General features: G+C 32.6%; 1 pseudogene; it reads left to right on the top strand.

Annotated features, from left to right (window-relative positions):
• Positions 1–708: 708 nt before the first annotated feature.
• On the top strand, positions 709–26,597 carry LOC140010575 (farnesoic acid carboxyl-O-methyltransferase-like; annotated as a pseudogene).
• The last annotated feature ends 1,286 nt before the right edge of the window (positions 26,598–27,883 follow it).

Below are 27,883 nucleotides of genomic sequence, written 5' to 3'. Positions count from 1 at the left end.
ATAAGGAAGTAATCCGTTCTTACTAATTAAACTAACTTGTGTTGGCGAGGAAATTTGATTCCTCTACCATCATCAATACGTAATTTCCCAACAAAGGACGGAGGATCCGAAAGCAATATTAGTCGTCTTCTTGCTGTCCGTCTTGCTTACGATCAAATCCGCACATTGATGCACTTTGGTCTTCATTTCGTACATCATTGGGGTTATATTTATTTCCACTCAATTGTAGTCGATTTACACTTTACTCCATGCAAAAGCGTAGTACTTAGCGCTGTGGGTATGAAGAAAAATAGTGTAATTGAGTTGTAACACCTAATAATACATTTCTCTTACAATTAGAATGACGTGTTGCTCATAAATAAGCCTCACTAGATCATCTGCTACACGAAGCCAAGTGCTTCATGCGAGATAATACATCAATGAGAGGATCATCTGCCATATTTTCCAAGTACTTCTAGCTGGTGTTAGTCAGTTTAGGCTGAGTCTATATATGATTCCAAGTGCCAAATATTTTTGAAGAATAGTATATCAAAGAAAAAGTGCATATTCACAGTACATCTTTTTGAAAAAGTAACACGTCTTTGTTTTTGTTAACAAGCCCCTTTCTTGCTATCAATCTGCATCCTAATACTTAGGATTGTGCAAGCTAGATACTGCCTGCGTCATTCTTGACTCAATTGATCCCCCACACTACATAAAGCAACACATATGGAACTTCATGTAGCAACACATAAAGCATCATCGGGTCACAAGATGGGAATTGGGGTTGTGTCCAAACAGAAAGATAGCAGAATCAGAGCTGAATGGGCGCTTGTGGACAGAAGCTCACATATGGACATCCAAGATGCAGCTGTAGCAGTGCGTCTCGCACTTATCAAAGCAGCTCAGCTCGGTTGGCAAAGGATCAAAGTCATAAATGGCAATAAACAACTTATTGGCCTGCTGAAAACTGGGAAGGGAAACAACCCGAATATAGCTACGTTGGTGGAAGACATACTTGCTCTTGCAAATCTGTTTCACATGTGCTTTTTTTAAGAAGGAAAATCTACTAATATGGCTCTATGTAAAACAATTAGTTTTTATGCTTCAAGCATAGTCATGGATGAGGAGAGATTTGTTGTATCTCCTTAGTGTCATTGTACACTTTGTATAGGTAGTTGAGCCGTTGCTCAAATATTGTAAAGTCTTGTTTGTTATAAAATTCATCTATTGTTTCCAAAAAAAAAAAAAAAAAAGATCCCCCACACTACGACAATTATTGCACTTGTGTAAATAAATAGTGTTCTTGGTGGCCTTAGTTAAAATAAGAGTCAATGACCCTAATATTCAAGTACGAATGCTTCACAACAATTTCTGAAATTAAAACCTATTTCAACAATCCTGGTTTACCCCCAAAACAGCCAAAATGCTTCTCCACGTTTACATTTTGTTTTAAGGAGGATATCTTATCCAAGATTCAGCATCTTATATTTTAGCATTAATGAGTCTTTAGTCTTACCATAATACTATTAGTTAGGGTTTTTAATTCCACTATACAACTTATCACCATTTAGTTAAAACTCCACCTACATTGAGAAATCTACAACAATTTAAATTGAGTACATAGCTCTAACTGAGTGGTAATGTCTGATACGAGAAAAAAGTGGATATCAGTATATAGCTTTTCCACTATTGTAAATTAGAGAATGGAAAATCTAAAATTTTGATAGGGATAGATTATTGAAAAAACATAAAAGATAAATTATTTTATAATTTATACATGAAAGGTTATATGATATACTGTAAATGCATTAAAAATCAATTTATTTGAAGAATAAAAGCTTTAATAATTTTTTTTTATGTTTTCAGAACCGGACCGGATATCGACTTGGCCAAACTCAGGGGTCGGGTTCAATGGGTTCAACTAAGTTCGATAGGGGTTGAACCGAATGACATCAAAATAAAAATTATTTAAAAATTAAAATATTATATCTAAAATACCTAATAACATGTAAATATTAATAAATGTATATTCATATATATTTGATGTTTTAAATATATTTAACAAGAAAATACAAAGAAATTAGAACAATCAAGTAACAATTTATATTATTTAATGAGCATTAACAAGTTTAGAATTAAAATTATGGATTTAATTGAAAAATAATACCAAACTTTAAGAAAATATTGATAAAGTATGAAATAATTGAGGTATATTAATAATTTTTAACAATCTAGGGGTCAAAACATAATATTAAAAAAGTTTGAGTTTTTTTTTTTTAAATGCTGTTTGAACCGGAAAAATCCAATTTTTTCCCGTCAAACCCGATTTTTGACCTGATTTGACCGGGTTTTTACTTACCTGGTTTTTAAGCATGACTCGGACCGGACACTTGGTCCGGTCCGAGTTTTAAAACACAGTTTTTTGTTTAGTTCAAAAAATAAGAAATTTGAAAAGAAATTGATTTGAGGGTCAACCTATTAATAATGATGGCAATTAGGGCGAGTGTCCTTGAAAGCTAATGGGGTGGGCGTTGGAGTGTGGGGTGGGGTAAGGGGAATTTTTCCCTCCTGTTTAGAAACGGGGCAAGAGGCGAGCGAGTATACCCCATTCCCACCACCCGTTAAAAAAATTAATAAAAAAATATAATTATATATAATATTTGATTTAATTAGTTACAAACTTATGATAATGATATTATTAGTTATATGTATTATATAATGTATATTGGTATATGTAATATAATTGATATTATCAATTGTACTAATAATTATACATATCTACTAATAGAAATTATTAATTATTTATACTGAATTTATTAATACATTTATATTAAATTCCTAATTACACTCAATACAATAACATTTTTTTTTCAAAAAAATATAATAATGACTTAGTGATTGTATTTGTGTCAAAAATGAAAACTTGACTACTTTAGTTGTATTTATTTCATTATGTTGGATTATATTCTAATAGCTTTTGTTTTAATTATTTTTATGGTTTTCAATTGTGAAATGAATAATAACTTGGTGATGTGTTGATATTTTAATACTTGATTATTTGCTACAATTTGACTATAATGAAATTATATGACAAATATTTATTAATCTCGTGGGTGCCCTCACAGGAAAAGCAGGATAGGGCATTGGTAAGGGGAATTAGTAGGCAGCGGGGCTGGGGAGGGGTCCTCTTCCCCAACCCCGCCCCGTTGCCATTCCTACCTATTAAGTTGTTTAAGGAATAAAAATGTTTAAAGTACATTCATAGAGAACTTGGTAAAATCAAAACTTATGTGGGCACAACTTTGATTCATAATAAGTTGCAAAGAAAATAGATTTGAATAGAGAAAACATAATAATTATTGGAGAAATTTTAAAAAAAGAATGATTAAGTAGGCAAATAAATAGTGAGGATGACCACCCTCTTACACTAAAAAAATAGACAAATAAATAGAATACTATGAATAATATTCTAAAGTTATGGGATGAAAATGATGAAAAAGTAAAAATTTTCAAAATTATAGAAGTAATAATGAACAACCAAATCAAATAGCAGGAGTTGAAAAATGAAAAGATGTGAGTAATTGTAGAATTTCTAAACCATGTAGATAGAAAGAAATTATGTGATAAATGATTGGTAGGGAATTAATTGATGAATTGAGATTTTGTAAAAATAAGGAATAAATTTGATTGATTGAGATTTACTAAAAATAAGAAATAAAATTGATCATTACCAGAAAACATAAATATTAATTATGTCTACGTGACAGCAAGTAAGGATGGATTGGCTAACAGCCTCTAATTAAGAGGGGCCTTAATTGTTATTTTTTTGAAAAGGTATAATTAACTGGGGTAGCTGCAATTGCTGCTCCCTGCGAGGGAGCCTACTCCGCCTGTCGCAGACCATGTAACCCCGCAATTTCCATTTCCTATTAGGGTTTAGTTGTGCTATTAATTTCTAACAAATAATTATCGATCCAGATAAATATTTATCTAACGAATAACTAATATCTAACGACTTCCTTTTCCCAGATATTTATCGATCCAAAGAAAGCATCTTTCGACTGGTGTAGCCCTCATTCTAGTAACAAGGTGGAATACACATGGCTGCATTTCATCTTTTTTTTTTAATATAAAATGGCTGTATCTATCTTGGTTACAAGTAATTGCATTGTTGGGAATTTGTAGGGTTTCTAAATAAAGATAACATCAAAAACTTTCCTTGAGATTTCTCCTAATATCATTTATCACCCCTAAAATTTTAAAAATATCACTTAACTCCCTTAATAATTGTCAAAATATTATATTAACCCTTGCTTGATACATAATTCACATATCAAGTAAATTGAGGTCAAGAAATTAAAAAATTGAAAAAGAAACAAAATTCACTTTCTTATCTTTCCCCTTTCTCCAACATTCTCTCTTACTCATTTTTTTAAATGACTATGCGATTGTTTATTTATAAATTATAGTTGATTGAATTTTGTTTATTTTTACTTTTTATGATTGTGATAGAGTGGGATGTGAATTCTTTTTTTTTTTTTAAATTTTAAGTTGATTCTTATAATAACTAGTACAACTTAAAGGCTCGGACCATGGGTTGAGAAGAAGTTGGGAAAAAAATTAGGTTCATAAGAAGTCAAATTTGAGTATATAGAGTTAAATTGGTACTAGTGTATTTCTTTATAAGTATCTTTTTTTTTCAAATTTATATTTTTATGGACTATAATTTTGTGATGTGGTGGTACTACAAGAGATAGTTTTTAGGTGTGGTTTTTTTTGGGAGTAAATGAAGTGTCTTAGGAGTATTTTTTATTTAGCAAAATGAGAAAAAGGGTATTTTAGGATTTTTCAAAATTTTGTTTCACAAATAACAAAAGTAAGGGAAGTAAGCAATATTTTTAAAACCTTAAGGGTGTTAGGTCATATTAAGAAAAACTCAAGGGAGGTTTTGGATAATATCCCTTTTCAATTTGCTAATGAGTAAGATGACAGCTGCATATCTTCTAACTTTGTATGCATTTCTGCTAGACCAAGAGGTATTTTATCTAAACAAAATAAAGAACGATTAATGTTGTAATTTTTAAAATCTCATAATTTTCTTGAACACATTATAATGCCATCTATAACTTCATATAATCAACAAAATTTTACTTGAAATCTTCACAAGAATAAAACTAGAGTAGGACCCAAAATTTTCATAGAATTTAACACAATCATTGTAATGAATACAAACCAAATTAAAACCCACATATTAGTAAAAAAAATATTGGACTTAGAAGTTTCAATAAAACGCCTAAATTATTTGGTTTTCCTTAATCACAACCTTTTCTTACCTAGGCTAACTTGACATATATATATATATATATATATATATATATATATATATATATATATATATATATATATTAAAATATGGTTATTTGAGATTCTTGAATTGAATTTATTCCTTTCTTTCCTATTTCTTTTATTTTAATTGTCATTCAAAGTGATCATATATTTTCTTGTAATATGTTTTCAATTGAAACTTTATTATGAAGCGAAAAATTAAACATTTAAAGAGAACTTTTTTCTACCAAAAAGGTATTTTTGTCTCTTACAAGTTTTAATGGAGGATAAATTAGTCATTTCATCAATTAGTTGGATGGAGTTAATTTCCTTATTATTTTCTTGTTGACTGAAGGTGTAAAGTGCATTTTAAAATAGCTTAGGGTGCAAAGTGCAACTAATTTAATAGTTCATGAGGGATTTTGCATTTAACCCTTAATTTTATCTAAACTTATTACACCCTACTAGCTCTAACTTCTTTACAATCTAGGGGCAAATTGGGATCAAATGGAACTTATGAGGCCGCAACCCTACCTCGTATGCTTTTTACTCCCGTATCTTTGGATTGAGGCTCAACCTTTCTTGCAACGTCTACTGCTAACATATGCTACGTACTCCTCAGCTTATAAGACAAGAAACAAAAATTGTTTTCAGTGTTTTCTTAGTTGTCACGTATTCATTGCTCCTTTACACCTTTAGTACAAAAATGCTAGAAACTCCCCTCCACCACATTCTAAATTTACGTAAGCTTGTTATAGATGTTGTCCCTTGGAAAAAAAAAAGAAAAAGAAATGTAGGATTATGTCAACCACTTTGAATATTCATCAAATGTTGGTGCATTGCATGCTGTGGTCTCCTAAATAATATTTATTAAAATTTCGTGAATTGTGTTAGACAGTGTCGATCAGATGCCTTTTTTCAGTGTTCATGGAGAAATTTCTCAGAGTTGCATCCCTCGTTAGGTCAGAATTTCACTACGTAGGTTCTCATCCTTTAGCCTGTAATTCCTCCATAGTATATGGAAGTAGGTTAGTATTATTCCTATTTATTACTCCCACCGTCCCACTTTAATAGTCCTGTATTCCCTTTTCATCTGTCCCAAATTGTAGTCCACTTTCCAATTGAAGAATGTAGTTGTATTTTAATTTTTCTAAAATACCCTTATTCAATGTAAGTAGTTGTTATTATAAACATACCCTATTTAATGAGAGTTGATTCTTTTTTTACCATCAATTCAAGTTCTCATAAAGTTGTACCATATTTAATGTGAGGGTATTTTAGGAAAATAGCAATATAAATTTATTTTTTCAACAAAATTAACTATTTTTTCTTAAACTATGTGAAAAAAGAAATAGGACTATCAAAGTGGGACGGGGAGAGAGTAAAAGAATAGTACATGGTGTAATAACCAATATAGTAATTCTTAATGGAGTCTTGAGTTTTTCTATGCACAAACTTTTGTACTTTAATGGAGTCTTTTCTTAATGGGACCTTGGTGGCTTCTTCCCTCCTATTATCTTATTCAATGCATATCTAATTTTGCTACGTACTTTGCGATGCAAACCATAAAACTGTTTGCTTCTATTTGTAGAATTAGAATAACTTTCCTTTCTGTGTGCCCGCACGGCTGATTTCAATTAGTACCTTGATTCGAGGTCTCGAGCAAAAAGAGTGTTTGACAATCCCATTAAGAAATTAAGATCATTAAGTCTTTGTTGTACTAAATTGGTGTAATAATGAAATTCTCTAATCTCTCAGTACATTAAGCACCACCCATTTTATGTACATTATCTTAAATGAAATTTCATCATCAATTTGCTAAGCTTTTGTTCAAGTATAGAATTAATAAAGAATTAATTTTTTAAACACTGTTAGTGTAAACAATTTTTTACACTAATAAGTGTAGATATATATCACCTATGTAAAAAGTGAATTTCAAATTTGAAATTTGGTTACGTAGTATGTATCAGCTCATATACATACATATATATATATATATATATATATATTAAAAGTGTCTAAAAAATTTATCCATTGATAAAATTGCAAAATTTCATTATCTCACAAACTCAGTTTTAGACATGTATATATCAACAATTTTGGAGACATACATGTACACTTCCACACATATGCGCATATTTCTCTGTTGCACATTTGCACATTTGAAGATACAAAAAACACATTTTTACTTGATAAGTGACTAATTTACGTAATAATTGTATGACATTTTATATTATTTTTAGTCACTTTGGGTATATTATTGGAAGAAAATGATTCATTTTGGCTATAATTGGTGAAAAATGTTTTTAAGTGGTTAAATGAGGTTTTTATCACTTTTTACTTGGATTTTGTGTATTTTGACAGTTTTGACACATTTTCGTATTTCGGCTATAACTTGAGCTACAGTGATCGGATTAAGATGATTCTTGAACCAATTTGAAGATAAGAGATAGATCTACAACTTTGGTGAAGACATCTAAATCCAGTTTGAAGGTTTTCCAGGTCAAAATGCCGAATTACAATAGCAAATTTCTACTGGTCGAAACTGGAACAGGGCAATGAGCAGGTAAGGGTATTTCGGTCATTTCTCAGCCTACACAGATCCAAATGAGGTGATTCTTGATGAATTGGAAAGCTAACTCAAAGGGCTACAAGTTTTATGTTTCGGTCAAGAGCTAAATCAGCTTTTATCATCAAGAAAAGTTCCGTTGAAGTTGAGTCAAAATCGGAGCAGAGCTGGAAATTGAACCAGAAGTGACCAAATGGTCACTGTAGCAATCCGGCCGGAATTTGGCCGGATTTGTGGCCGGATTCCTGGCCGGATTGTGGTCAGAAAAGGTTGCTATGTACGCGTAAAACTCAATTTCACCTCCACCAACTCACATGGGATGCTATACATGTGAGAAACATTCCCAGCTGTAAAAGGGAGATGTAATCCTCATTTCTTGACCATATTTCATCATAAAATAGCCAAGATTGCAAGATTGAAGGGGATCCAATAATATAGAGCAAGAGAGGAGGAGATAGAGCATCCAACAATAGAGAAGAGAGCTACGGGAGAAAGCTTGAAGAGTGCAGAAATGTAGCTCTTCCATTTCTTTAGTAGTAGGTTAGTTTAGTTTAGCTAGTAGTTCATCCTTTCTTGTTATTATCTAGATTAGGATGAAGATGGAGGATGAAGAAGGCAAGGAAGAAAGCTCATGTGACAAGGGTTGTATTCCTTCCAAACTCTTTATCTTTTGTATTTGATTCCAAGTTTAGTTAATATACAAGTTCTGGATTTTGTGTGTAATATGTGTTTTTAAAGTTTATACCTTGGGTTTGGTTGAACTTTCTATGATTGTTAGTGTTTATTATTTGGTTATTTGTTTGCTAAGATTTGAGCAAGTTATTTATCACTTGGGCTCTTTAAATCATGATTAATCTGGTACCATTAATTGTGATTATCTAAGGTGTTGTTTCTGCAATGAAAATTGAGATTTAACACTAGTTCAAGAAGTGCTAAACATAGGGAGTACACTCACGAAAGTAGAGGTGCATTTATGTGGTTTTTAGTGATTCATTTCATGTAATTTCATTGAAGAAATGAACTTATAGCTAATTTCATAACCATGAAAATAGGTATGGATTAGTTATGAGTATAGTTGATTCACTACGAAAGTAGGTTTCACATGTTTAAGGAAATTACACCATAACTAGCCTAGATGTAGTATTCAATGATCCAAAAATAGCACTTGCATGAGTAGTTGGGGATACCACAACCTAAGGAGCTTTCATTTGTTATTTCTTGCATAAGTTCAGTAGGTTTTACTTGTTAAAATTCATTGATAGTCTAAATAATAGAGAAGCTTTAGTAATACCGGTAATTGTTCACTCTTCCCTGTGGGATCGACCCGATATATACCCTAAACTACTAGTTGATCTGTATACTTGCAGTGAACGGGTGTAATTCGGTATTTTTTAGCTTGCACGTATGTAAAATACCCGTCAAGTTTTTGGCGCCGTTGCCGGGGAAGATTTGGCAATATCGGTGTGAAGAGCAACTTTATTAGTTTAGACATATTATTAGTTATATTGTGAATGTTATTTTCTGTTTTTTAGTATTTTTTATGTGTATGTGTTTTATCACCTATTCTTTTTACTAATTTTGCTCTTAAGTTGTTTAAAAGCATTTTTAGGTGATGAGAAGAGTAGGTCAAGTTGGAGGACAATGCTTGAGAAATGGAAGATTGGCAATGGATGGTTACCAAGTGCAAAGCTCCTTCAACAGAGGTAACCAAGAATTTACTGAAGATATGTCTTTTGAAGATGGTTTAAGGTGCTTAAAGGCAAAATTTGATGTAATTAAGTTACAAGTTCAAATGGACACCATGATGCATGAAATTGAGCAGAGGAGGAATGTTATTGTTTTTAATTCTTATCATGTGATTTGTGACTTGTGTGGAGGTTATCATGTTACTAATACATGTATGCAAGTACAAAATGTGGATTATTATGATGAATTAGAGCATTACAATCCTTGTTTTGATCAATATAGTGCTAATTGGAGCAATTCTCCTACTTATGGTTGGGATAATCAATGTACTTATAGTGACTCTCCTTATTTTTATGATTACCAATCTGAAAGTGTCCAATATGAATCAAAACCATCTTGGGAGTTGGCAATAGAGAAGTTAGCTAATGCACCTCTGCCTTGGGAATTAGAGAATGAACCATTAGCTAATGATTCTAATGCATTTTGGGAACTAGCTGCAAAAAATTATTCTAATCAATTTGATTTAGCAATAGAAAAGCTAACAAATGCAACTTCCGACCGTTTTGATAGGATTGAGGAAAGAATAGATGAATTAGCTTCTCACTTTGGTCAAATACATGAGCAATTGAGTGCATTGTGTGAAGTTATTTCCTCTAATAATGTGCAAAATGATCCTAGCATGAATGGTGGGAATGTTGTATGTGAAAATGGGTTGCATTTTGATGAAAATGATGAATCTCAATTGTGTTTCAATGAGCAAATGTCCATTTCACATGATAATATCTTTGGAACTAACTTTGAACCTCAAGAGGTGAGTTTTAATGACTCATTTTTCACCCCTCTTGAGGAGTGCATTGAAAGTACAGGTTTTAAAGATATTCCTACCCAAGATACTTTCATGGCATTTCCTTTGGTAAGTTCTCAAGTGGTGCATATTCAAGGTAATATCTATGAAACACTTGGAATATGTAAGTCATTTCAATTTCTCACATCATTAGATCATGTGGCTTTTTCTATTAAGTCACCATACAATGATCCACCACGGCCTAAAATGGTGGATTATTCGTTAACTAAGCCTCCTTGAAAAATGAGGTGATATAGTCAAGCTATTGACTTTAAAGAAGCGCTTATTGGGAGGCAACCCAATGCTTATTTAAGTTGGTGTTACTTTGGAGTGATTTTATGTTTAAAGTATAAGTTTGAGTAATTTTGTTGTTTTTCATTTGTAGGTTTTGGAAAAGTGACCAAATGAGGTGAAAAGACGAAGTTCGATCAAAGATCTCAATACCTCAATTTCAGTAATTATGGTTTTTGATGCATTAAAGAGGTTTAGAATGCATGTTTAGATCATTTTACATGTGCGTGAATGGTTTATTTTGACATAGAAATGATCTAGGGTGTATTTTAAAGAATTGAGGTCAAACTGAAAATTGCAAAAATTCTGCAATAAGTGCAGATTCAATGGATCCGAGCTCGGATCCACTTCTACAATCAGAGAAAAACTTCGAGCTTCTTGATCCGAACTCAATCATCATGATCCGACCTCGGATCCTTTTAAAAACGAAGGCTTGGATCACTTTTCAACTCCACTTTTCTTCATGTTGGCTTGTTTTTAGTAAGTTTTAGTTGTTCGATTAATGTTTTTGTGTGTTTTGTAGGTGGCAGTGGCAAGAGTTCATGCAAATGATCTCAATTGCAAAGGTGTTTATATTAAGGCAAAAAGGGAGTTTTCATGTTCAATTGCTGCATTTCATGCATTTAAAGTGTTTCATGTTTAAGTTATATTCATGCATGATCATGTTAAATTTGAATTTTATTCAAAGAACATGAAGTAGGTTGAATGTGGAAGGTTGGCCAAGCAAATTTGGAGGAAAAACTGCAGAAAACAGCTTTTTCTGCAGCAAATCCGGCCATAAATCCGGCCAAATGTTGGCCGGATTGAAGGCCGGATAGTCAGGGGAGAAAAGAAAATTTTTTCGAGCATTCTGGACAGAATCCGGCCGAAAATCCGGCCTGAAATCCGGCCAAAAACTGGCCGGATTGTAAAAAAAAAAAAAATCCACTGTAGCAAATCCGGCCAAGAATCCGGCCGGAAATCCGGCCAAAAACTGGCCGGATATGCAACAGTAAAAAAAAAAAAAAAAATTTTGCCCAGAATCCCTCCACGAATCCCTCCAATTTCTGGCCGGATTGTGAACAGTAACCAGCGTAAGATGAATCCATTTCACGGATTCCTCACAATTTTTCTTCCTTCTTCTTCAACCCAACTCACACACTAACACCTCAAACACACATTACTCACTAAACTCACTCTTTTCACCATCCAATCTTCAAACCAACTATACCAAAACACTCCCCTTTTACTTGAGAGATGATTTCATAGCTAAAAAATTCTTCAAAAACAAGTCTAAATTCGGATTTTAGTTTAGCAAGAGCAAGGGTTTCAAATTTTTGAACTCTTCATTTGAGGCCGAATTGGAGTGAAATTTTTGGGGGTTTCATCACCATTGGCATCCATAATCATCAACCAACAAGTTTGAGGTAACAAATCTTCACCAAATGTTGTTATTTGAATTTTGCCAATTTTTATTTTTTTTCTATTTTTGGGCAATTTCGAATTTTTTTCATTTTGTGAAGTTTGGTGCTTTACATTGTGCTTATTGAGCTTATTGATGATTATTGGTGATGTTTAACTCATGAGTTTGTCATTATTTGGTGAAATTTTGCTAATTTTATGCTTAATTTGGCTTAGTGATCAAGTTGCATATTAAGTGGCCAATGTAGCATTTTAATTAGTTTTGTGGGAGTTTATGATATTCATGTGAGTAATTTAGATTGCCTAATGAATGCAAAGGGGCTTGGTTGAATGATTTGTTGAATTCTTAGGTAATTCTAAAAGAAGAGGTGAATTGAAGATGACCTTAATTCATAAATGCACTTACAATTTTTGTGGTTCAATAGTTTTTAGTATTTCATGAATTCTCACGAAGGTCATCTATATTTTGGTTTGGTGTGTTTGTCTCCATTTTGAGATTACTTTTGTACTTGCGGGGATTTGATCATTGATGACAAAATGTATAAATGGAACTTATTTTGTTCATGATTGTGGATTTTTTGTGTGAAATTAGCTTCCCTTTGCTTTGGATACTAATGCATATATTTGATTAGCAAAGATTAGCTCATTTCATGTTTTTATCCCTTGAACATTGTATGGTTCCACATGCTTGATCATTTTTCCTTTTTCCTTGAATTGCATGATTTTGTTGATTGCAACCTTTTATTTTTTAAGAAATTTATTTGTTTTGATTTTGTCTTTTTCAGGGTGCAATAAGTGAACTCTCCATTCTTTCTCAAATACGGTTGGAAATTCGTCACTTGGCCATGGATTCTGATTACGCAAGTTCAATTGAGCAGTATTTTCTTTTACTCTTTATTTATTTTCCTTTTCTCACATTGAGGACAATGTGAAGTTTAAGTGTGGGGGGAGGAAATATTTGAACTTGCATTTTAAGCCTATGTGATGATATTTTGTGGATTTAAATGCTTAAAAATGTTGGAATTGTGTTGGAAATGTTTGCCATGTGGATAATTTGATTGAAATTGGGTTTGTTAGCAGGGAGTTTTCTTCCATTTATAAGGAGAAACTCTGTAAAAAATTTTCTAAAATCTTTTCCAATATTTCACTATGGCCCAAAAGTTCTTCAAATTTTTGCATTTTCATTCAAAAAGGGCTAATTGTTCCAACCTTATTCTTCCATTTGTTGAAATGTTATATGTATTTTGGAAAGTTTAGTCCTCATTTAACTTGGAAATAGTATTATGCAATTAGAATTTTTACATTTTAGAAAGTATATTTGGTAAAGTGAGGAAAATTATGCCTATAATTTTACATGTTTAATGAGATTTCTTCTCTTTACTTAATTTTGCAAGTAAGTGATTGATATAGTCGATAAAAGTTATACTCCTCCTTTGATTATTCTTATATATTTTCTAAGAGGGGTTATCTATTTATTGTCCTTTATTTCTGAAAAAGAAAAAAAAAGAAAAGAAAAAAAAAGAAAGTAAATAAAAATTGTTCTACTCCAATGATTCATGTACCGAGTAACCGGGGGTTGGCATCTACAAATGTCGACATTCGCGTAAAAAGGTACTTGAATTAAGAGTATGCATAGCAACTTGAATAAGTGAAATGTTGAGTAACCGGGGATCTTCACCTAAAAGTGTCGATTTTCGCGTAAAAAGGCATTCTCACTATTTAAGTAAAATTTGTGTGAATAAATCCCTCTTAGTTATAGAATTTTGAGAAAAAGATGATTATAGGAGGAGGAAAACTATAAATTGACTATGTGATTTGCTTACTTGTAAAATTTAAGTTAGGGTAAGAGATTAAGTTTAACTTGTTGAATTTAGGGTATAATTATCTTTCCTTTACTTGATATTATGAGTATTTAGTGTAAATTGAATAATTGTATAATGATTATTTTCCAAGTCTTGAGGAATTAAATTGGACAAAGTGCATATATTATTTCACCTCTTGAATCATTGCATTTGATTATGTGTGAATTGCTTGAGGACAAGCAATGATTTAAGTGTGGGGGAGTTTGATAAGTGACTAATTTACGTAATAATTGTATGACATTTTATATTATTTTTAGTCACTTTGGGTATATTATTGGAAGAAAATGATTCATTTTGGCTATAATTGGTGAAAAATGTTTTTAAGTGGTTAAATGAGGTTTTTATCACTTTTTACTTGGATTTTGTGTATTTTGACAGTTTTGACACATTTTCGTATTTCGGCTATAACTTGAGCTACAGTGATCGGATTAAGATGATTCTTGAACCAATTTGAAGATAAGAGATAGATCTACAACTTTGGTGAAGATATCTAAATCCAGTTTGAAGGTTTTCCAGGTCAAAATGCCGAATTACAATAGCAAATTTCTACTGGTCGAAACTGGAACAGGGCAATGAGCAGATAAGGGTATTTCGGTCATTTCTCAGCCTACACAGATCCAAATGAGGTGATTCTTGATGCATTGGAAAGCTAACTCAAAGGGCTACAATTTTTATGTTTTGGTCAAGAGCTAAATCAGCTTTTATCATCAAGAAAAGTTCCGTTGAAGTTGAGTCAAAATCGGAGCAGAGCTGGAAATTGAACCAGAAGTGACCAAATGGTCACTGTAGCAATCCGGCCGGAATTTGGCCGGATTTGTGGCCGGATTCCTGGCCGGTTTGTGGTCAGAAAAGGTTGCTATGTACGCGTAAAACTCAATTTCACCTCCACCAACTCACATGGGATGCTATACATGTGAGAAACATTCCCAGTTGTAAAAGGGAGATGTAATCCTCATTTCTTGACCATATTTCATCATAAAATAGCCAAGATTGCAAGATTGAAGGGGATCCAATAATATAGAGCAAGAGAGGAGGAGATAGAGCATCCAACAATAGAGAAGAGAGCTACGGGAGAAAGCTTGAAGAGTGCAGAAATGTAGCTCTTCCATTTCTTTAGTAGTAGGTTAGTTTAGTTTAGTTAGTAGTTCATCCTTTCTTGTTATTATCTAGATTAGGATGAAAATGGAGGATGAAGAAGGCAAGGAAGAAAACTCATGTGACAAGGGTTGTATTCCTTCCAAACTCTTTATCTTTTGTATTTGATTCCAAGTTTAGTTAATATACAAGTTCTGGATTTTGTGTGTAATATGTGTTTTTAAAGTTTATACCTTGGGTTTGGTTGAACTTTCTATGATTGTTAGTGTTTATTATTTGGTTATTTGTTTGCTAAGATTTGAGCAAGTTATTTAGCACTTGGGCTCTTTAAATCATGATTAATCTGGTACCATTAATTGTGATTATCTAAGGTGTTGTTTCTGCAATGAAAATTGAGATTTAACACTAGTTCAAGAAGTGCTAAACATAGGGAGTACACTCACGAAAGTAGAGGTGCACTTATGTGGTTTTTAGTGATTCATTTCATGTAATTTCATTGAAGAAATGAACTTGTAGCTAATTTCATAACCATGAAAATAGGTATGGATTAGTTATGAGTATAGTTGATTCACTACGAAAGTAGGTTTCACATGTTTAAGGAAATTACACCATAACTAGCCTAGATGTAGTATTCAATGATCCAAAAATAGCACTTGCATGAGTAGTTGGGGATACCACAACCTAAGGAGCTTTCATTTGTTATTTCTTGCATAAGTTCAGTAGGTTTTACTTGTTAAAATTCATTGATAGTCTAAATAATAGAGAAGCTTTAGTAATACCGGTAATTGTTCACTCTTCCCTGTGGGATCGACCCGATATATACCCTAAACTACTAGTTGATCTGTATACTTGCAGTGAACGGGTGTAATTCGGTATTTTTTAGCTTGCACGTATGTAAAATACCCGTCATTACTCTAACACCACATGCAAACATAATTTATCACGTACGTACAAATTTTTTCTGCTCTCAAACAAGCTAATATCCCATTATGTAGATAAGAACATGATGCAAATTCTAGCATGATATGATTGAGTTCAGTACTTCTTCATATAAAATTATTGTCTCTAGAGATATAGTAATGTGGAGAAGACAAAATTGATTTAAACACTGACAGAATCAAAAGCACCCCTTTTTCAAAGAGTGAAGAACAAGTTATTCATATTTCATTCCATGGTCAGAGGCGAATTGAAAGTAAGCAGTGAGAATTCTAAAGATTACCCGGGGGAAAAATAGCAATGTCTCCTACGTTACTCATAATATGTGGAAGTATCGACGAAATTTCATAAAGTCATTCGGTCTGAATACTACATAAAAAAAATAAGATAGATGATGGAATGAAAAGACCTAGGATGTAGAAGCTCATAACACGAATCATTAGGTAAGTTTGGATTCATATATCTACCCATGGGGTACTTCATTGTACGGTATAAGAGCCATCTGTATAGATATCATCATCTACGTCCGGAAAGCTGTATGCTTTGTAAGAAACTTGTACAGTTCGGAAAGGGACTAAGAGCTATAATAGGATGCAAACGGTTTTTTGAATGAGGTGACATGCGAATAACTTATACATTTGAGCCTGGACCAATTCGAACAAGTCAAATTTGGTGTCTAGATTCATATCTCTATCTCAAATCTATTAATTATACAATCATAGAGGTTTTCTTCCATTTTTTTTATTTTGACTAGCTAATTTATTCCAAACTAGCTTTGTAAACTAAAGTGTTCCTCAGTTTAAAGCGTCAGATTTTTTTTTTTTTAAGTCTTGAGTGAAAAATCTCGCTCTAAATTTTGTATTAAAGGGAGGGATCTAGTATCCTAGACCTTAACTGAAATCTCTAATCAGGGTAAGTTTAATTTCAATAACAGGCAATACACCTTGCTTACTGTACCAAAACGTGACCAAGAAAGTATTGAGCGCATATTAAATGGATCATTTAGTTCTGGATTTTACTGATTCTCCTTTAACCCATTCTTTTACAGGAAGAAATTAAGCAGTGGCAGTCCATATGAAAAAATTGTTCCAACAACTGTGCCAAGACTTGTAGCCAAAGCCCGCATAACATATCGTACATGATGTATAGAATTGTGAGGATAGAGCTTCGTAATAGGAAAAACAACAAAAATATTGGCGGATCGAGAAACAAGAAATTTAAGAAAAAAGGTTTTCCTTAGCGATCAAATTAACCAAACCAAAATGATTTTGATACATTTACGCTCTTTTAGAATATGGTACAAAACTATGGATCTCTCTGTTTTTTTTTTTTTGTTTAAATAAACCCTGCACACAGGAGTAAGATGTCAATCCAAATTTTATTAGTGGATCCCTTAAACTTTGGTATATAAAAATTTCAAATTTGCTCTAAATAAAAAATTTTTTATGTACATTATAAGATACTCCCTTCGTTTCAAAAAGTTTGTCATTTTTTGGGACTCTAACTTATTATCCAGATAGCATGGCTTTTGAAGAATTCGTTGTTTGAATATAAAAGGTGGACAATTGATGGACAAAATATGACAGCGGGGTTCACATAGTTATTAGTCGAGATATGACTTAGTCCAAGATCATTTTAAAATGGTTGGTGCTTGCATATCAATCAATTGAACAACATAGTTGCAAGTCTTGATGGAAGGCTTTTTGACCCCAGTATACAAACTTTTAGTAGGCCAATAGTAGAGGAAGTTTTGATCTAATAGCTAAGATTGAAACCCTAAAAATGAAAGGTTCTGAGTTCGAGTTTCCTGTCATCCTCTCAATCGCCTAAAACCTACCCCTTCATCACCAGAGAAAAAATAAGAATAATATAAAAAAAAAAGTAGACCAAGAGCTTAGTGAACCACACGTACAGTTAGAAATTGATGCTGCTAGTTGTGATATTTTACTTATGAAAAAATGCTACGTACCTGCAGTTCAAAAATATTAATGACCCACACTATAGTTGAATTAATTAGACATGAACAAAAAGCATAATCCACCGGTACCCCTACTCATAATGGCCAGAATTAATGTTAGGTTTAGAAAATGTCATGTTTTCCGTTTTGATTTGTTTTAAAATGAATGTTACTTACTTTAATTACTAATGTAATTTTTCACTTGTCTTCAACTTACACCATTTTTGCAAAGTGGACCCGAGAATATATATACATTCTAAGCATGTCACATGCAAGACTATTATTTGTCTATGGGAAACACTGCACTTGCCCTTGTCGGGGTGACATCTAACGACGCCAAAGTTTAAAATACTCTAAATTGTTAGACAATCAAAAAGAATAGTCAATTGTTAGTGTGGGCCAAAATGCTTTTGCCATATCTTCTAGCCATTGATAAAATGTTGCGTTCCCAAAAAGCAACAAATTCTGCGTTGCTCTTTGGAACGGAGGAATTAACTATTATTATTCTCTTAGTCTTTGATCATTTGACAAATCATCTAAATTTCTATCAAAGTGACACACTATTTTTTGCAATTGTTGCTGTCATTGACTTTTCTCGTAGTAGATGACTCTTAATGATTTGTCTTCCTGTAGGAGGCGGTTTCTTTCCAAACAGCAGTCAATCGCCGTGGCGATCTTTCCAAACAGCAGCCGCACGTCTGCTAGAGGCTTTTGTATGTTGCTGCCAGCAAGTTTAAGGTGAAGCGAGTGAGCATCTTGCTAAACTATAACACGGGTAATGAGCAGTGTTTTCGGATCGAGATCGGACCGGCTGGTTCAACTGCAGATTGGATTGTTGAACTGCAGACCGACTAGGAAGCCTTAAATAATGATTAGAGGTGCTATCGAGTCAAGTCGACCTCGAGTAGTGAGGCAAAATAACTAAGGTCGAGCTCAAGCTTGAGCTCGTCAAGCTTTTAAAATTCGAGGTCGAGCTCAAGTTCGACCTCAATTTATGGAACTCAAGCAAGAGTTTAATTAAATGTAATTAATTTAAATCAAGTTCAATCGAGCTTATTCGAGCTCAAGTAATAAAAATTAATATTTTATATATAATTTTAAATAAAGGATATTATTGACATTTCACAATAATAAAAATTAAAATATATATTATAAAAAACTCGTTAGAGCTCGTCGAGCTCTCGAGTATTATATTTCCAAGATCGAACTCGACTCGATAGCTCTAACGACCAACTCGAGCTCGAGATCGAGCTTGGTCAACCTAGCTCGAGCTCGCGAGCTCGAGCCGCTGACCAAGTAGCTCGTGAGCTCGAGCCAATCTATTTGATTCAGTTCCAGCCCTAATAATGATAAAAAGGGGAACAACAGATCAAAACCAGTGGACCACAAGAAACCGGCTAAATCGGTTAGATCTGAGTTTATGATTTTTTTATTTGAACCCATTTAATTCTTCATTTTGTGAGTATTGGAGTGTTGCATTTTGCATGTTATTGGGTTGCCAAGGCCCAAAATACGTGTTAATAGCTTCAATTTGGGTTGATGCTAAACTAAGTAACTCGGCTTGAACTCGTAAGCTATTAGGTCAATAGTTTGACTTGAGTTCACTTTGACCATGTTCGAGCTACTCATCTGGCCCCACAAGTCAAGGTTGAGTTCCAAATTCTTGTATTCGAAAGATCGATGAGCCTAATCAAGTTTTTGATAATATATATATTTAAAATTTTTATGCTTATTATTTTGAAATGTCAATTATATCATTTATTTAAAATATATTTGAAATATTAATTTTTATTAGATGAGTAAAATTAGACTCGAATAGGCTTGATTGAGTTTGATTAGACTCAATCAGATTTAATTAAACTTGAATTTGAGCAAGGTAAACTGAAGCCAAGGTTGGGCTCGAACTTGACTTTTAAAAGGTGGACCAGCTCGAGTTCAAGTTCGAACTCAGCTACTTTACCTCGAGTTAGTAGTGCATTACTCGAATTTGACTCGACTCGAACGGATCCTAACTTCAATATTCAACTTTGTGGGCCAGAAATAAAAGACCAAAATCAACTAAGAAAAGTAACAAAATCCTCAAATCTCACCATTTCTTCCATAGCCGTCTCCCTCCATGCTCACTCCTACATCATACTATAGGTGGCAAACCAACTCATTTAATTAATTTTACCCATACCCGCTCATAAATAGATGGGTATGGGTATTTTAAATATTTGTATATGGGTATAAATGGGTTACTCAATAATACTCATTTTTTAAATGAGTATTATTGCGTAACCCATCAAACCCAATTAACTCATTTAGAATTGTTTTCCGCCAAACCTCCTCTCTTCCCCCACCCATTTTTTTTTTCAAATTTTTCATTTTGTTATGATGTTAACTACTTTTGTTTCATTATTATTATTATTTGTTGGTTTTATCTTATCATTTTATTTTCTCTTAATTTATTAACTTGCTCATTTTTCAGCATTACCAATTTATGATAAGTTTTAACCTCTTTTTCTACCTTTCAAAAATGAAATTTTAAATTTACACAAGAAAAAAATGTTAGGGGTTCAAAATTTTTGGATTAAATTTTTATGTTAACTTATATAATAATTAGTTCAGATTTTTATATTCTTATTATTCAATTATTAAATAGTATGTAATTTTGCGACATAGAGTACGGATGGGAAAAAATTTGATAATTAGGCTTATTGAACATTATAAGTAAATATTTAAAACTAATGATGGGTGCAAAGGGTGGTATAAATTAATAACTTAGTTTGCAAAAATGAATTTAAATGAGTTTACAAAAAATTAAAATAAATGGGTAATTAGGTTACCCAATTCATTTTTTAACTTATCTATTTATGCCTATCTAATTAAATGGGTATAAACGGGTTGACTCATTTATACTCATTACCCATTTTAACCAATCCAAACCCGCCCAAATCACCCATTTTAACACCTCTACATCACACCACACAAAACCTCTAGAAGCCACTCAAAGCCACCACACTGTTGTGCCACCTGTAATGATCATCTTCGTTCTTTATTTTCTTTTCTTATAAATATTCCTGTATTCTTCTATTTATGTGGTGTTAAAATATACAAAAATATAGATTTGAAAATTTTTGTTAGCATAGAAGGCTTGTAGGCGATGATAAAGAGACAATGAAAAATGGAAGAGAAATTGTTGATAAAAATTGGTACTACAGAACTTTGTTCTCTTCCTGTTTTTTGGAAATTTTCTTCTTGGAATGACTATCTTGTTGTTTTGAGTCAAAAAAATTTAACACCAGGATGTTGTTCAATTTGTGACCTGAATGAAATTTTTTTTTTAATTTTTCTAACTCCTCGATGTTTTAGTTATTATACAATGAACTTTTTTTTTCGAGATGAAAAACAGCTTCCTTTTTTCTTTGAAATCTTCCACTATTTTAAAATTTTCCTTCTGTATTTCGTATAGTTTCTTGACATTCTTAATTTTTTATATTTAAAACAATTAATAAATAAGAGGATTGGTGAGCTGATCGGTTAAACCGATTGGATTGAAAAAATTGAAGCCAAACATTCTACCAAATCGCCCATCGATCTGGTCCGAATTTAAAAACATTGGTAATGAGCGAAGGTATAGATGGAGAAGAGGGAATGCAAGACGCATCACGTGACTACACCAATGCTACACACAATTCCTATGGATGGCAATGGGATGGGGGTTGGGGCGAGGGACCCCTCCCTCACTCCCCGCCCCATTGCCTAGAAATTCCCCCAACCCCCGCCCCCCGCTCCCCCCTCCTCATCCCTGCCCCACCTCGCTTCCCTCGTGGGTGCCCCCACGAGAGTAATAAAAATTTGTTACATAATTTTATTATAATTAAATTTTAGCAAATAATCAAGTACTAAAATATCAACACATCACCAAATTATTATTCATTGTAATTTCACAATTGAAACTTATAAAAACAATCAAACAAAAGTTATTTGAACATAATCCAATATGATGAAATAAATACAACTAAAGTTTTCAAGTTTTCACTTTTTACACAAATACAATCACTAATTCATTATTGTGCTTGTGTTTTTTTTTTTAAGAAAAAATGTTATTGTATTAAGTGTAAGGGATTTAGTATAACTAATTGATAATTTCTATTAGTAGACATATATATTTATTAGTATAATTGATATTATCAATTATATTACATATACTAATATATATTATATAATACATATAATTAATAATATCATTATCATAAATTTATAACTAATTAAATTAAATATTATATATATAACTATATACATATATATTTTTTAAGCGGGTGGCGGGGCAGGGGAGGAAAAAAATTCCCCCCCCCCCCGGCCGCCCCATTAGCCCCGCGGGGCGGGTGCACGCGGCCACCTGCTCCCATTGCCACCCTTAACAGCTCCCACCCAACCCAACAGAAAACCACGCCATCACCCCCCGCCAACCCCCAACACCAACCAATCTCCCTTCGCGGGGAATCAATTTCAGACGCCACTAGTTATTAAAGTAGTGGGAAAATTGTCTATGGATGATAGTCCGTAACTTTCAATGAAGTCACGGACACATCATGGCCACGGATTTACGCTCGAAACAATTTGAGGTATGGGTTACCGAATTAACCGATAATCACTATATTAGTTACTGATTGGCATCCACCTACATTCCTTTGAAATTTTATCTGCCAAACTTTCCTTTGTTCAAGTAAATTCCCAACTTGTATATAAATAAAAATGGCTCTTGGTGTTGATCACACTTTGCCCCCTCAATCGGCAGTATGTACACTTTGCTTTTATGATTTATAATCCTATTTAAATATATATATATATATATATATTAGATATAAAGTTATTGTATAATTTATAGTACTTAAAAACCAATATGCTTTATTTTAAAAATATGCCTTATTCGAGATCATTATTGATGGTAAAAAAAAAAAAACAGTCTCATATAGTTCTTTGTATCAAACTTCTTATAAGTTCACCATTTTCAACATTTTCTTAATTTCTATTTCTACAATTTTTCTAAAATATCAAAAGATAATGATCAATGAAATTTAAACAGGAATTGCCAAAATGTGATTTTGATTAAATTAAAGTGACATCAATATTTATTTTCTTCTTAGAACATTTACTCCAGAATAAGAAAGGATGTGCAGTATTTTTAAAAAAAAAAAAAAACAAAGCACTAAATAATAGAAAACTTGCCTTCATCCAGCTAGCATTATTCAATCATGTTTAAAATAACAAATCCTGTTTTCTTACAAAATACTTCAACTTGTTTATGAACAATTTATGGTTCAAGTTCAGTAAATTTTGATCACTGCAGTTATTTGTGGGTATTTAGCATGATGAATTTCCTCCAATGCGCAATCTATGAGAGTTATATATTTTTTTTTTTCGAAACGATAATTGATTGTATTGCTTGACAAAAGATATACAAGTGCGAGCAAGGGCTTGATTGAACTTTACAAGCGGCATATTTACCACTAAGGAAACCAATGTTCCTCATCAAAAATAATGCCCAAGGCATGAATGCTAAGCTTGTAGCTTAATTGAGTCTTATCTTTTCTAACTAGGCAAAAGGAGCACATATGAAACAATTGGCTTAATTGAAGAATGTCATCCACAACAGTCGCTAATCCAATCTCACTTACTCTGTTTGTGCGAATATTGTTAAGGATTTGTGGGTTTTGCACTTGGAATTGCACTTCCCTGGCTTGCGTTGTGGCTGTCTTACACACTGCCAGCTTCAGTGCAATTGCTTCATCCACCAGAATTGATCCTGAACTTCTTGCTCGTAGCGCCCATGTAAGCCAAGAAAAGTTTCTACTAGGCCACATGTAATTCACGTTTCTATATTTATTTAATAATCATAAGGTGACACGTTTATAATGAGAATGAAAAACGTCTATTAATCTGTCTAATGTGACATTTTATCATCCAAATGAAAAATTGTTTTATACCCTTTTATTCTTTGGTTTCTCTTCATAGTTCATATTAAAATGTTTAAAAAAAAAATGATACTTGGGTTCCCTCCCAAATTTACACCAAAAAGGTTGGCAGTTTCTTTCCTAAATTTAAAGTTTAAGAATTAAAATAATAAAATTAACATCTTGCATGTATATATGCATAACATGTATTTAAGTTCAGACTCCTTAATATCACATATACAACCTTAATTTGTGGCTTCCTGCCTTCATTCTTCGTCCCACAAGTTGATGAATACTTAACTTTAGACTAGTTACTTCTCGTTTGCTTATCCTCTTGTTGTGATCACATATTTTTTGCTAATTTCAATGCGCTCTTCTACAAAATTTCCATCGTTTTCTCTAATTTTTTTTTTGGATTTTTATTGTTTATGCTTTTCTTCTCTTGCATGTTTTTGCCTATTCATATGTCTGTTAAAGTTTTTCTTCTCTGGTAAAACCCGGCCAAAAAAATTTTAATTTTTAATGAGAGGGTTAACGCATTCAAGACGTGTAGAAGCATAATTTTATGAATGATAAACATTGAAAGAGATTGAGAGAACATCACAAGTTTCCGTCTTCAAAGAGGAGGTTGTAAAATGAAGACTTTAAAGGGTAAATCTTCAAAAAAATATTCCAAAAAAAGAAATCTTCCAAGAAGCATCAAATTATAAGATTTCGGGCTCAATCTCTTCTCGTTATCACTCGTAGAAACCCATTTGAAGAACCTCCTTGATAATGGATTGCTTTCATGGTAATTTGAGTTTCTCTTTATTTTTTTTTGTTACTTTTTTGACAATCTTGTTTTTTGTTTAAAGGCGCTATTAGACTTGGACCAAGTTGGAGCTTTTTGTTCCAAGTTCCATCCAGACTACTCTGCTCTGAAAAACTTGAAGAAGCAGGGCTGCAGACATTCTTACTGGAACGTGAAGGACGGTTGCAGACATTCATTGAGCGTGCATATTTTCATATAAAATTAGCTAGGGGTAAATATTGATGATCTTTGTAATTGATATTGTGCCTCATATGACCTTCTTATTTAAACTCATGATATGAAGATTACTCAGTTAGATTTGTTAAAATGGGCCTGTCAAAATGACCATGACTTAATTAAAGACCTAGATCATGAATACCTTCTCGATGTAAATAAAACAATCTGGTCGATCATTACATGTACTTGATATTTTTTTCTCATGTAATCTTCTAAAGCTGATTAAAAAAAAATTTTGAGTTAGATTTGTAAAGGGGACTTGTACAAGTGATTATCTTTTATAGGCTAGACTTTGAGGCTTTAATGAAATAGATTTGGTAGACTACCATATGCAGAACATTGTTGAAGCAGTGGAGCTTAAGTACAGATCCATGCAGGTGAGTGCATCCTTGGAATTCCAAGGCTTTTTCAACGATCTTGTTGACAATGATTTCAATACTCTCTTCAAGTCCCTCCCTTCAAAGATGCGATACTTTGCTGCAGCAGTTCCTGACTCCTTCCACAAGCATTTATTCCCTAAAGCTAGCCTTCATATTGCGCATTCTTCTTATGCACTCCATTGGCTTTCCAAGGTTCCAAAAGAAGTTGGTAATCAAAATTCTTCAGCATGGAACAAATGCAAGATTTATTGTTCAAAGACTATAAAAGAAATCAAAGAGGCATATTTTGCTCAGTTTAGGGAAGATCTGAACAGATTTCTGAATGCTAGAGCAACCGAAATTGTTGGAGGAGGCCTTGCGGTGATTCAATTAGCGGGTCTTTGAAATGGGATCCAACTTCCTGATATTGCTGGATCATTTAATCATCGTGTTTGTCAATTTGATGTTGAAGACCACATTAATATGTTCAAATTGATTTCTTCTCACTTCTGAGGCTCCTAACGTTTGCATGTTGTAGGGAGATATCAGCCAGGAAAGAGTGATTCAATTACTTGCCTTTGCATCGTCCATCAGTTGAAGAATTTAAGATGGTCGTAGAATGAAGTGGCCATTTTCGAACAGAAAGAATCGAAATATTGAATCATCCCATGCAGCACTTGCCTTTTGATGCCAAACGGACTTGCAATCAAGTCAGAGCAGAGCTTTCACGGACCAAAGACCATTTCAATACTGGCACTGCGGATCAGGTTTTTTTATCTATATGCTAAGAAATTAGCTAAGAGTTGCTCCATCTTTGATCAGGGAATCCGCTGAGATGCTGAACCATTCGTTCTACTAAAATTCACGTATCTTGAATCTTGAAGATATCTTGGCGAGTAAGATTGTCAATGAAAGTGGACAAATGAAGGCTATTATATTAGCCCAACTAAAGTGTAGGGTATCACAAAAACTCCCCCTAAGGTATAGCCACTTTTTTTGCACTTTGTCTCATAACGTTATTTTTTTCACTTTATCCCTTAAACTGTTACTTAACTAACATCCAGGACAAATAATATCTAAAATATCAATATTCCTAACATAATAACAAAAAAATAATATTTGTATACATATGGTACTACTTTAATTTCATTCCATCATTGCACTTTTTTTAAGATTGAGGGGAGTATCTTGCTAATTTGACTTAATAATAGGAAAAATAAACAAAAACTGTTATTAAAAATTAAAATGTGAAAATATTTTTGAAAGTCTAAAAAAGCCCGAGATATTGTCCATTTTTTTAAATTTTTTTCCAGTAGGGGAAGGGTGGGACTTAAAAGTGGGGAGGGGTAGAGGAATTTGAATCCAAGACCTTTAGTACCAATATTATCAGTTTCCCTTTGAGAATGTATATGTGGTTAAGTTTTTCTTCTGGTATCTAGATGTTTTCTTTATATGGAAGTATACATTTTTTTTGTTGGTAATATTAAAAAAAGAAAAATATATTCTAGGCTTGTTCTTTTAATATACCATGCTTAGATGCTACTAAAATTTATTTGGATTGCTAAATTTTTTTTAATTAATTTCACTCAACTTTTTATTTTTTAACCACTTTTTTATCTCACAACTATCAAATTACAAAATGTGCTATTATTCTAAAAAAATTTCAAATAATCTCCAATCAAAACAAACTCATCTATAGACTTTTAATAATATTTTCATAGTTTAGTTTTGCACTAATATTTTTTCCCTTATCATGTGAGATGAGCGAGGTATTTCCTTTATCTAAAAAAAATATAATTGTGGGGATAAAATTTAAGATGACCTCTATCTATAAATACATAATAATTTTCATTATTATGTTAAAATATTAATTTTTTTAAAACATTGTTCATCCTGAGTGGTATAAAATATTAGAGTTGACTAATAATTTTCAGGACAAATAGACAAATTAAGAGAAAAAAGATATTAGATGGTAAAGTGCAAAATAGTTATACCTTAAGGGGATTTATTGTAATTAACACTTAGGGGCATCAATATCTTTTTGATATTTTTGTTACGCAATGTTAGAATTGATTAACAATTTAGGAAGTAAAGTGAGAAAAAATAACATTAGGGGGTGAAGTGCAAAATTGATTAAACCTTAGGGGAGTTTTTATAATTTACCCAAAAGTCGAATATGTTAATTATTGTTGTCATCATGTATTTACTAAGTACCTTTCCACAAAATAATTGCTTGTGATTAAGATGTTTGGAAAATTTTAATACTTGTTAGAGTTTGATTTGTTTTAGTTATATGTGTATTTTTCACTTGACTGGCAAACAAAATATATTTATTTTGAAAACGGTATATTTTCAAATTGATTGATATATCATTTTCAAAACAAATATATTTTGTTCAAGGCAGATTCTGACGTTAGAGGTGAATTGGGAAAGGGACATTTTTTATTAGGCTAAATTCCACTTTGGATGAGAACCTATTAGTATACCAAATTGGTATGAAATAGGGATGGTAATAGGTTGGGTTTTGGGTCGGGAAACTCTCATCTGCCTCCTCCTTCCCATCTCGCCTTACAAAAATTTCCCACGCCCCTGCACCTGTTCCTCCCCCCC

Source organism: Coffea arabica, chromosome 7c (assembly GCF_036785885.1).
Source record: "Coffea arabica cultivar ET-39 chromosome 7c, Coffea Arabica ET-39 HiFi, whole genome shotgun sequence".
NCBI classification, from domain to species: Eukaryota; Viridiplantae; Streptophyta; class Magnoliopsida; order Gentianales; family Rubiaceae; genus Coffea; species Coffea arabica.
This window is presented reverse-complemented; position numbering and strand designations above follow the sequence as displayed.